The sequence below is a fragment of the Gossypium raimondii genome, chromosome 1 (assembly GCF_025698545.1).
Source record: "Gossypium raimondii isolate GPD5lz chromosome 1, ASM2569854v1, whole genome shotgun sequence".
NCBI classification, from domain to species: Eukaryota; Viridiplantae; Streptophyta; class Magnoliopsida; order Malvales; family Malvaceae; genus Gossypium; species Gossypium raimondii.
Window position 1 is genome coordinate 51,145,488 of NC_068565.1, and position 13,419 is coordinate 51,158,906.

Sequence of the window (13,419 nt, forward strand, 5' to 3'; positions counted from 1 at the left end):
AACAAATCGATTTGACACTAATTCGTTTATTTCATTGCTATGTTGAGTGAATATCATCGATTAGTGTTAAATACGATACGTGCTTAATAAAAAAATCGGAAAATTTTTCGTGTTTTCAAAAATTCCCGTGTTGCAAAAATTTTCATGTTTTTCAAAAATTCTTGTGTTTTCAAAAAAATTCCAATTTTCAAAATTTTTCGTTTTTTCTAAAAACTTCTGTGTTTCAAAAATTTTCGTGTTTCTAAAATTTTCGTATTTCAAAAATTTTCTTGTTTTCAAATTTTTCGTATTTAAAAAATCCTCGTGTTTTCAAAAATTTCGATGTTTTGAAAATTTTCGTGTTTTCAAAAAAATCTCGTGTTTCATAAATTTTCGTTTGTTAAAAAAATTTGTGTCCAAAATTCTCGTGTTTTTAAAAAAAATTCTCGTGTTTTAATCGGATCACGATTAAATATTAAATCGAACTCGTATTTTTGAAAGTGAAGACAATGCGCATTTAACGAGATACCAATTTTGGGCGTCGCGAGGGTGCTAATACCTTCCTCGCGCGTAACTGACTCCCGACCCCTAATTTTCTCTGGATTTTCACGCAGACCTAAAATTACCTCTTTTTTAGGAAAATTTAAAAATAATTTTTTCTTCTAAAAAGAGAATTTATTAGGTGTCCGATCACACCTAGAAAAAAAAAGATCGGTGGCGACTCCTTTTCAAATAAAATCGAGACACTGTTTTTAAATTTTCAATAATCACTTCGACTAGCGCCCTACGCCAAAATTTTTAGGTCGCTACAGTCACTTTATAGAATATATGCAGACTAACCCCCTGATCAAAATGTCGTAACCCACCTGAAACAGATATATGTGGCTGAGCCACCAAATACGGTAGATAAATTAAACTGCTCACACTTCCTCCATAATTATAATCCCACCCCAATGCATATGTAGAACTAAACAAATATCATATATGTGTATTACATACATGCTTTACACATCAGATTCAGATAATATTAACATATAACAGATCATGCTATCACATATAACATACTACTCATGCATTCATAAATCATATTTAACACTAACAGAGCATCAAAAATCATGATTTATAGACCAATTTGTACCATATGGACCCTATGGAAGGGCTATATTCGATTCATACGATGATTACAACCTTAGGGATAAATTTCAAAATTTGGGCTCACACGCCTGTGTGGCCCACATGCCTACTTGGCCAGCTTGTGTGGCCCACACGGCCCAATTGACCTAGACCATGTGGCATCGATAGTCCAATTTTTCAGCTTTTAGTTGTTTACTATTTTTCGAGTTTTCGTTACACATCTGGAAGTTTTCCGATGTAGGTTCCAAAAACGAGTATATCGGCACCTAAAAACATAATACACTTAACGAATTAGCCAACAATAGTGAATCGATTTGAGAGGATAAACTCCTCGATTTTCCAAAAATATCAATCCAACCCACAAAACGATTAACCCAAATAGCCACAACAGTTCCAAATTGGCATAAATCCCTTACCCCTGGACGTACAAAACACCTTCACAAGCCTTAATCCTCCAGTGGATTAATCGTTCCGTGACCTTCACCTAGATATCCCAAAAGATTAATAATAGAAAACGCAATACTTAAACCCCAACTTAGCAAAAATAAAAAAAACAAATAACGAAAGGAAAATTTTTAGTAATAGAATAAACAAATATCGACAGTACTTACTCAAGAATCGAGTTACAAACAATTCAATCAACACCCACCACCGAAATTGAGTGCCACAAGAACAACAAGTCAAGAACACAAAGAAAATTTTGGGAAACAAAATCAAGAAAGGAAGAAAGAAAATTCGAAGACCTTCCTTTCCTAGAATCCACATGAAAAGGAAAGAGAAACAAAGTGAACAGAAAAGGGAGAAAAGAAGGAATGTGCGAAGTGGGGAAAGTTTTTGAGAAATCCTCTTTTTTTTTAATTTCAAAACAAAATAAAGATAATAAAATAAAATCCAACTCAAAACCCTAATATAAGCGGACTCCTTACCACTAAGCTAGCTGGATCATTCTTAGCGCAAATTTTGTAAAAATAAAATCTAAGCCCAATAAACAGAGATAGGGATAGAAACAAAAATAGCAAAAATTTCAAAAAGCGAGATTTGAACATATGACTTCAAACACATATCTAAAGCACTTAACCATTAAAGCAAATCACTTGACAAAATTTAACAAACCAAAGCTCAATTTTTTGTGGCGTTTCAACGCGCTCGAACTCACGTCCTCCTACATTGACAACAACGCTAATACAATCAAGCTAAGACTCAATCATCAAAAATAATAAATCACTTTTTTTTTTAGAAAAATATAGATTTTACTTAAATTACATATACCTAACCCATGCTTGATGTGACATATAATAAATCACATATTTTCAACCGTTGGTTTTATAGGTTGGGTGTTAGATTTTATCTACTTTTCTTTAACATTTAATTGAATTAAATTAGGTATCAGCCATGTTTGGTTTCTAATTAATAAGAAACAGTAAATGAACTGGATTTATTTTTTATTGGAAATTAATTTTATAATTTAATTAGTATAGTTGTTATCAGATTTAGGTTGAGTTAATTTTTGGGGTTAAATTATAGAGTAAATTTAAAGTGTTTTTGAAATTTAATCTTTGTATTTTTACTTTTAGGAATTTAGTCTTTCTATTTTTCGAATTTAAAATTCAAATTTAATTATTAATACCATTAAATTTAAAAAAATGGATGGAAAAAGAGATGATGAAATTACAAGCAAACCCAGCATTCCAATCTTGTATAATTTTTAATAATACAAGTATGATTTTTCAAATTAGTTGATTATTGATATAATAGAAACAAATAGTTTATATGCTTGGAAAAATTCTTGACCACAGATCAAAGATTCAACATCTACATCAAGTCAACATCTTCCTGCAAACAAGAAGAAAGACAATGGGTAGTGATAAAATTGAAAACATGGGAAGCTTCAAACAGGAATAAGAAAGTGAATGCTTTTCTTGTAATGTAATGGGAAATAAAAAAGGAAAAAGATGCCTTATTGTAGCCTCCCTAACCAAGCCTAGACGTTATAGCCAGATCGTGAAGACTACACTAACTATCGAAATGACTAAGTAAACCTTCAGACCATAAAAACACTAATTCAACTCATTTTGGAAAACTGCGGTTGCACTTGAATTAGTTTGAAAAATGTTCATCTATTGAGCCATCTATTCTTTAAGTCTCATTTTTATTATTTATAGTGGTGTTTTTAGAAACTCGTTGTTTGTCACTTTGTTTAACAAAATTTCTTTATCTTTCAAAACAGTTAAAAAATACTATTTATGTTAGATTTTAATTAGGTCGAGTAACATGCATTTTCCGGTTAACATATATAATCAATGTGTTTGAATACTGCATGCATAAAACCCAAGTCCAAAAACCACAAGCCACGGTCCAAAATTTTAATATTGTATAAAATTTTCAAGTGATGATGTGGCACAATATTAGAGACTAAACTTTTATATTGTTAAAGTTTAGGGACCAAAATGAATCTAGTTACCAAATTCAGACATCAAAGTGGATAAAAAAGTACATGTAGCAAAGCGATTCAGTTGTCAAGTTCAGGAGCCAAAAATTATATTATCCTTACATGAAATATTCAAGATATTGATATTCTGTAAAATTGGAATCGATGAAGAGAATTATCACCATAAACTTGAGACCTAAAACTTCTAGAGTAATTGGAATCGATGAAGAATATTATCACAATAAACTTGAGAACTAAATCTGCTAGAGTTTTTAGTATTTATTTATAATAGTTATAATTAATTATGTAAAAATAAAATTATTAGTATTTATTTATAAATATTCCACCATTTTTTATTTTATTTAATGATAAGATGTTATACTATTATTTACTAATAGTACATAAAACACTAAAAGTAAAATGAAGGCTCTTGTACTAGGGGTCGGATTGCGTTTTGCCCCCTTTACTAAAAAAAAAGAGCAAATTAGTCATTGTTTGTTAGATAAAAGAGTAAACCGGTCCCTCTTTTAAAAATTCCATCCATTTCTATTATTAAAAATTAGTCCTTATATGTCAACATGAAGTACACGTGACTCGTCTTGTGTCACTCTAGTTAATCTATTAGCCACATTAGTTTTTAACAATACAAATAGATGGATTTTATAATAAAAATGACCAATTTGCTCTTTGATCTAATGTACGAGAACTAATTTTCTCGTTTTATTAATAGATGAGGCAAAATACAATTTGAACAAGAACTAATTTGCTCGTTTTATTAATAGAGGGAGCAAAATACAATTTAAGTCATAATATAAAGATATGCATGATGCTTTTACCTACATAAAACTCATACTCAAAGGTTACATCAACAAACTTTTATTCCAATTACATATTAATAAATACAAGTAATTAGTTCTGTCGATTAGCAATATAATATGCCAAATGATACAATGGAGCAGCCTTTGCAGTATCAAAACAAGCAAGCTGTTGAGCAGCTTGATTCATCAAATGGTAAGCAAAATTTTTAGCCTCATCAATACCCATCACCTTTGGATAAGTTGCCTTATTACTAACCAAGTCCTTGCCTGCTGTCTTCCCCAACTCCATTGATGACTTAGTCACATCCAAAATATCATCCGCCACTTAAAATAACAACCCTATACACCTTGCATATATCCTAACCTTTTCAATATCATTATCATTTCCACCCCCTATTATTACACCACAAACAACACAAGCTTCTAATAGCTTAGCTGTTTTATGAACATGAATGTACTCTAATTCTTTCAAGCTCACTGTTTTTCCTTCACTCTCAATATCCATAATTTGACCCGCCCCAAGCCCTTTTGACCCTATTGCTGAACTTAACTCGGAAAAAACTCAAACCAAACGATCTGGTGAAACGTTATTTGTGTTACAAGCAATGTATTCGAAAGCAAGGGAAAGAAGTGCATCGCCAGCAAGAACGGCGGTTGATTCACCGAAAACTTTGTGGTTTGTTGGTTTACCTCTTCGAAGATCATCGTTGTCCATACAAGGAAGGTCATCATGGATTAATGATGCTGTACGTATCATTTCTATAGCACAAGCTATTGGCATTGCTAAAGATTCATCACCTCCCACTAGTTCACATGAAGCAATACAAAGAATGGGACGTACACGTTTGCCACCAGCTAGAAGAGAGTACCTCATTGCTTCATTAATTTTTAATGGATGTCGCAATGGTATTGCTACATCAAGCATTTTGTTAATATTTTTGGCCTTCATGGCCATGTATGCTTCAAATTCGAATCCTTGAAATGGACTGCCTTGCATAATGAAGCTTTTGAATTGGTATGTAATGCCATTGTTGAACTAAGTGTTATTTATAAAGATGGAAAAACCTGAATCGCCCATAAATTCCACATCAACCCGTCCCGTTTTATCATCATTAAATTTCATATTTCAACATGAAATTAAACAAATTTGAATATGGCTAGCCATGCTTGCTGGTTAAGGACCTTATTGTAAGGGAATAATTAACATGCTCGCCAGCCTAAAGTTCTTTTTAGTAATAAAAATAATTTAATTGATGTCATCTAATTTAATATGTTTAATTTGTCCCAAAATCTGATCTCTTAAAATGGGTCGACCATAAGTAGAAGTTTGGTTTTATTTTCGAGATAAGATTCCGATAAAAACTTTGTTTAATTTATCATTGAAACGTAGCCCTAAACGCAAGTTATAAGATTGAGATAAGATTCCGATCAAAATCTGTTATTGTTTTGCTTAGCTTAATCATAAATTTAGTTAATCCGTTATTGTTTATCTTATCCTTTAATTATGAAATGGGAGATTCGATCTCTGCCCATGAGAATAGAGCATATTTCATTACCAGACGTTTACCTCTTTAAAGAGCACCCGCAACAAAGAAACTAGCAGGATGACATAAAAAAAACCCGAAACAAACAAGTTTCGATCCGACCTAATAGAATCAGATTTTTTTCTTGACATCAGGTTTCGTGGCAGGTTCGGGTCAGGTTTAGCCAGAAATCACCCTGACTATTAATTAAGTTAAAAAATCTTTAAAATTTATCACTACCAACATCATTTTACCACATTTACTCCCATTTCACGCTAGTTTCTTTTCCCCTCTCATTTCAATTTATTTTTCCTAGTATACCTCTAATTTTCGTTCCTTATTTTTTTCTTCTATGGTGCAATATTTTTTTTACTTAGTCAACTAGGCATGTTTTTATAAATATCTTTTTAATTTAATTAATCACAATTTTAAATAAAAAATTTGAATTCAGGTTAAGTCAAATCAGGGTTGGGTATACAATTAATTTTCGGGTTTGGGTTCGGATTTAGGGTGAGTTAAATTATTTTAAGTTCTAAGTCAAGTCATGGTCCGGACATGTCGGTAGAATATCTGATCGGGGTTAAAGTGATCGGTGATCATTGCTACTAGTAATAGATACCTTGATTTTGACAAAAAGAAATTGTCCATACACAAATGGCTAATGTAAAGTGTGATTAACTCTAAAGCAACAACAATCACGTCAACAAGTCCTGTATGGGAACATATAATGATTGCTCACGATTTGAAAGCTGGAATTACAGCATGAAACTTGCAATGTCTTCATACCGAGGTTGCCACGATTTTTGACTAACTTACTCTTGTTGCAAGCTTTCGTGCTTATGGATTTCAAGACCCAAGCTGATAAATTTTGAAGCAGATGAAGGCAGGTGATGTATCTCAGTTATGAAACAGGAGATATTTCGATGTTGAAGATAGATGAGATATCTTGATGTTGCTTGTTATATAGCATTACAACAAATGAAAAAATAGGAGTTGTTTGTGACTAGTGCGTAGCTAAAGAGGCAGGTAGGGGTCTTGACATCTTTAGGTTCAATGAGAAAATTATTTTATACCTCCTCTCAAAAATTAAAAGAATTAATTTAGTCTTTTTTTAACTTTTGATTAAATGAAAAAAAAATATACGATTCTAGCTCTTTCAAAAATTTATAATTTAATTTAAGTATTTTTAATATAAATTTTTTAGCTTTGGCCACTCAAATTTTATAATCTTATCTCGGTCCGACTTAAACAAAATTTCTGACTTCATCCCTATTTGTAATGGTAATTTGCACCATGAGAGTATAGAGAGATGATGGGATGAAGACAATTCACACTATGAATAGTTTAGGAAGCCATTATACAAAGAGTTTGTGGGGAGGGATTTTCTTAAGTAATCAAGTTTCTTACCTTTTCTTTACCTTATGGGAAGTATTTATAGAGAATAAGTGTTGGTCATGGATCCCATCTATCGAGTTGCCTTTTTCATTAGGTGCAGTGGTAAGACGACGTATGGAATCAATTTTGATGAGACCAAACGGAATATCTGCCGAATGTGATAAATTAATAGAGCTTGTGAATAGCTCTTCCCATCTCTTATAAAGATACAAACTAGTTCCATCATACTTTTCAATTTCTAAAGGAACGACAACATCAAGAGCCAAGCACAGACCTTCTGCCTCTATAGACCCATAGAAATGCATGCTTTCAATTGCCTTTAACCTTTCCTCATTCACATTCATTTTATGGGCTTCCTCTATGTCAGAAATATTAGGCTTTTCTAATCCTTTGGGTTCTTCTTCTTTCCAATGTAACTTGGCCCCATAACCATGAATGGCAAGTCCTTGCAAAGGTGTTAAAGCTTTATCATAGACTATCCATGAATGCATGACGCATAAAATAAATAATGTGATGTTCCTATATACATGTGTAAAAGAGTCTATCCTACATGCCTTAAGAGAATGGATGTGTTATAACAAGCGTCGATAATGGCAATAGAATAATCGCAAAGCGATAAGAAAAGAAAAAATAAGAAAACACATGTAATATCCAATTTTAGCCCGGACTCACATATGGAAACATAATCTTCGAGGATATGCAATCTTAGATATGATATGCAATCTTAGATATGATATATGTAATCTTAGATATGATATGTAATCTTAGAAGATATGATTTTGTAATCTTAGAGATTTAATTTGTAAATACCTTTTAATCTTCGCCGTAGATGTAATTGATCTGTACCGTTGGATTTGGGGAGGCTCAGCTATAAATAGAGGCCTCTCCCTTCATTGTAAAAAAAAAATCAATAAAAAAGAGAGAACGATTGGCAGTTTTTTAAATGTGGCTTACTGTTTTCTTTTTTTTTTCTTTTTCGATTATTTTTACTTATTTACGATTTTAAAAAAGGGAGAAGGTGATACCACTGCGAATTTTATTTATTTATTTTATTTAGCCTAATAAAGTGACGCGTTTCAAAGGATGGAGATATTTTCCCATTCGAGCCCTATGAGTTATTCGCGCCTTTTAATTGGGCCCTTCATTTTTTTTTTAATTATGTTGATTTTTAATTTAATCCTTAATCTTTCATTTTAGGTTTTTAGTCTATTTTATTAATTTTGTTATTATTATTTTTATTATATATTATTATTATACCTACATATATATGCGCATATGCATGTTAATATATATACATATATATTTTAAACTTTTTAATATATATACATACTTTATTATTTTATTTTCATAGTTTTTTATACATATATATATATATGCACATTTATATTTCATAATATTTATACGTTTGCCCATATTCTATGATTTTTATATGTTTATACATTTTGTAATATATACTCATATATTTATACTCCATTCAAAGCTTATTATAAATATTTTCCACGTTTTATATTATACTTATATATTTCATTTTTTGTAAATGCATGAATATATTTTATATGTATATATTTATATTTTCCTTGTTTTCATAAATGCATTATGTATTTTATATATATATAAGTTTTATAACCCAAAATTTTATGAGTAAATTATCTTTATGTCTTTTATTCTTCATAGTTTCAAATGTATATGTATTTTGTACCTTTTCTCTTTATATTTTTTGTTTATTTCCTTCATTTGCTTATTGATTTATGTTTTCATTTATATTCATTTGATATTTTACATGTCGTTGTTTATGTACATTAATTTCGTTTATTTCTATGCCATTGTTGTATTTATTATTACATTTTATATTTAATGTAGCAACACATCATTTTTTTTCGATTTTAAAATTTTCAAAATTGAGATAACACTCGTATTTAGGATTTTCAAGGAAATTGAGCCCTAACGTATTGGGTTCCGATTTTCTTCGTTAAATCCAACGATCGAGGGTTGCTCATTAATAAAAAATATATAAAATAAAAAGCTTGTTGTTGGGGAGTTAAATATGTTGTACCCTAACGTATTAGATGTGACGTATTGATTTCTCGAGACAAAGATTTTTTGAAAAAAATAATAATAAAGGAAATATTTCAAGTTTGGGATTTTGAGGAATTGTGCCGTAACGTATTGGGCCGCAATTTCTTAAATCTTAAACAAATGAATATTCTTTTAAATTTTTATTACACGAGTTTCAGACTAATTCATTTTTGAGGAAATTAGAATGTTATGCCCTAACGCATTGGGTGTGACATTTTCTTTCTCCGAAATAATTTGGGTATTAATAAGTAACGTTTTTAAGTTTTTGCTAAGGATTATATTTTTCAAATTTTCAACATTAAGACACTAATTAATTAACTAAGTACCAATTTTGGGCGTTACGAGGGTGCTAATCCTTCCTCGTACGTAACCGACTCCCGGATCCATTTTTCTAAAACTCGTAGACCAAAGCCGTTTTTTTTAGGTGATCCAATCACACCTCAATAAAAGATTGGTGGCGACTCCAATTTTCATTTTTTAAAGTCGACAACCTAAAATTTTTGTTTTTCAAAAAAATGGTTTCGACAGCAGATTTTACGTGGAAGCCCTTTCGGGAAAAAACCATGGGCAGAGCAGGAGGAGTTTCGACTAAGTCTTTTTAAGGGTTGAAAAACCTTATTCTAATCAAAGTCAAATAGAAGAAGAATAGTTCTATACAGATTCAATTTGTGCCTGCCTCTCGCCCCACAGATCCCCTTATTTTGCCACTGTATTTATTTCTTCAACAAGTGACAGGATTCGGGTCACACAATCTCTAACTGGTTGCATGAACATATGAACAATACTTATAGAGAAAAAAAAAACAAAAACAAAAAGTCTTTTATAAAACTCTTTACATTATATACAAGGTTTATGGTGATCGTGATAAACTTATAGGCAACACAAAATATAATCATAGAGATTTAATGGCCATCAAAAGACACGCATAGGCTTACACTAAAGCAAAGATGGTAACAAAGCACATCTTATCAATATATATTGTATGGCAAAGTAATTCTTATGACGATCTATTATATGCACGAAATACACAGACAAATAATAAAAGACTAACATATGGGATGACAAAGATTCAACATGAGTACAAAATACTACGTATGATGCATGAGGAGACAAAGAAAAATCAAGTCAGTACCATAAACACATGCAACAAAAATTATGTATGCAGCTTACAAGGTTTTTATTTCTACGAAGGTTTGGGCATGGTTCTATCCTACGTTCAGTCAACTAAAAGGGCTATTATATGTGGGCTTAATGTTAATTCTAATGCAAAAAGGAACCCAAATTAGTTTACCAATAGCCATGGAGGATAATGTTCCCTTTTCCTCACCCTCTACAAGCTTCAAAAGGAAGGGTTTGATTTTTGGTGGTCCAATTTTCGATACAATGTCGAGTCTTTGATTTTTTATACAATGTCTAGAACTGCTCATAACCCCTCCTCAACCTTTAAATAAAACGATAATGCGCTTCAGTGCACTCAATGTTAATACTAACTGAACTAAGACTCAATCTACAATCATATATATTTACAAACACCCTAAATGTCAAAAGTTAAGTTCATGGTTCGACTTTCTATGTCCTTAATGGAGTCGTCAAGCTATCATAATGTGCTAGAGAATTTTGACAAACTATCAAAAGCATGGAGGTCCTTATTTGTAAATCCTCAAGTTTAAATTTCAAAGTTTGAAAGCAATTGAAACCCTAGGGACTTAAAGTTGTAATTTAAGAATGCAAAACCCCCTTAAAAACAAATTAAATACACGAAACCCCTTTTTCCAAATTTTCCATTTATTTTTCCTACAAATAATATCCCCCAAAGCTTATCACTTTACATATTACAATATGTTAGTTTTCTTTGAATTTTACATGTAATTTATTTAATGCAAAAAATAAATATATAATATTATAATGTAAATATTAAAATATTTTACAATTATTTATATTTAACATTTTGATGAAAGATAAATATTAAATAAATATATATGGGTTGGCCAATTGCAAATGCCCATGGAGTCTAGTTCTAGACTTGTGGTCTATATCGTAGTGCATGTGCGTCACTAGGAGATTGCTAAAGCAAATAATGGCTCGGCCATATCACAGGCTTACGACACTCGATCTTGTCGTATGGTCACCCAAATATATTCCACTGAATTGCATATTCACAAGTAAAGCATCCTAGACAAGTGGCGTCACGGGGAGCAAACTGGAAGCACCCACGATTCACGAACGACCCTCAAACTTGCACCATCCAGTTAGTACGAATGACTCTCCAACTTGCACCATCCAGCTGGTCACTGGGTGGCCAACCACCCACATGTTTTATCTCCCATTAGGTCGATTACTAAATAGTGGAATCATTAGGCCATGCACTTATTTTCTAGAGGAGACCATTAAAAGATCACTAGGATTAACAATCTCATATTATCTTAACAAAGAGAATGCTGTACTACACTTGACAACAACCAAAGTGTAACAGCCTTGCCACCTAGTCAACCACACGTTCGCCATATTTCGAAGTTGATAACGACGTGACGCTACCAAACAAATGGATCCTACTCCTATACATAACCCAACACACGATGATAATGGGATCTTCTCTCCCTTCCAACAACCTTAAGCATTCAACCCAGTACACAATCTCCCTTACCTACCTTAAGCTCCCTTCTCATTACTTCTCCCAATCGACCTCCTTATCGCTACTACCATCTCTTTCTATCTTCTTCTTTATTGAACACTTGTACCAACAAGTATACATTGATTAATTATCAAATACAAACCCTACATTACAAATAATTTTTAACACTATAAATAGATGAATTTTTTAATAAAAATAATTAATTTACTTTTTAATTTAACATAAAAATATTATTTTACTCATTTTTTTAAGAAGAACTGACAAAATACAATTTAACTACTACGGTCCATCGTACTTTCACTCTTCCAACAAGTTCCAAAATGAATCAGCAAAAGAGACAAAAAAAAACCATGCCCTAAAACCAGGAATTCCCCTGTTTCCATACAGCTTTAATGTTGTAGTAAGAAGTAACAGTAGAGCCCCTAGCAGACGATGCCCTTCACCAGTACTTATATAGTATTACTTATTGGTCCTTTTTCATGGAACTGTATATGAATAATTGATGAAAGAAAAATAGTTCACAAAAAGTTTGGCAGAAATAACACTGTTGTTGTTGCTGCCAAAACCGGGTCGACCACGTGGGTCTTTGTCGGTGAACAGATAATGGCTCACACCTATCTGCATAGAGACAAATTAAATGAAAATTCTAGCATTCGCCCCTCTATTATATTTTTATATAATTTTTAGTTTTTTAATAAAAAAATTCATTGTCAAAATATTAATGAGACCAGTTGAGGGGGTAAGCAATTTGGATTAAATAATATTTATATAGAATATAAATATTGACATAATGTGTAAAGTTTTGGAACAATTCGACAAAACGTGTAAATTTTGAAGATTAAAGTTGTGATTAATTTACTATAAAAAAATTTAAGAGGGATCAAAGTGGTATATTAACCAACTTTTATATCAATGTTTATCACGTTTGGTGATGAAGTGGAAATGAAAAGAAGAACCAAACCTATGATTAATCTTGGTTTCCAAAAATGCAATGATACTCCATAAATGATTTGTTTGCCTATGCAAAACCAGATGCCAACATATAGAGCTGGCATGTTGAATGTGGTGGGTCATTTTGACTGCATCTTGTTCCCTATTTGTCCACTACTTTTTATTCAGAGCTATCAATTTGTTAAACATGAGTATATTCGACTAATCTTTTTGGTTTCTTGATTTGTTATACGAAAAAAGGGGATATGATTATGAAGATGAGGAAATATTTCTAGGGAAGTGAGATTATTTACTCAATCAGTACTCACTCATTATACTTGAATGAGGCCAGGATTACTACGAATATCTCTACTCCACAAACATTCGCAATCGTAGAGGTTGGTTATATTCATAATTACTTCGGCTTCCTATGGATCCCTGTTTAGCATCAGGACAGTGCGTTTTTTACTGATTTCTGTGCAACCGCAGCACAAAACTTTCTTT

The 13,419-nt window shown here is 31.7% G+C and overlaps 1 long non-coding RNA gene and 1 pseudogene across 1 annotated transcript; both read right to left on the bottom strand.

Annotated features, from left to right (window-relative positions):
• Nucleotides 1–1,067: 1,067 nt before the first annotated feature.
• On the bottom strand, nucleotides 1,068–2,255 carry LOC105786445 (uncharacterized). The gene is made up of 3 exons (XR_001131374.2): nucleotides 1,725–2,255; nucleotides 1,530–1,597; nucleotides 1,068–1,379 (listed from the first exon to the last, which is right to left on the bottom strand). It is a non-coding gene; the product is annotated as an uncharacterized LOC105786445 (long non-coding RNA).
• A 2,146-nt stretch (nucleotides 2,256–4,401) lies between these two features.
• On the bottom strand, nucleotides 4,402–5,355 carry LOC128039787 (geranylgeranyl pyrophosphate synthase, chloroplastic/chromoplastic-like; annotated as a pseudogene).
• Between the last annotated feature and the right edge of the window lie 8,064 nt (nucleotides 5,356–13,419).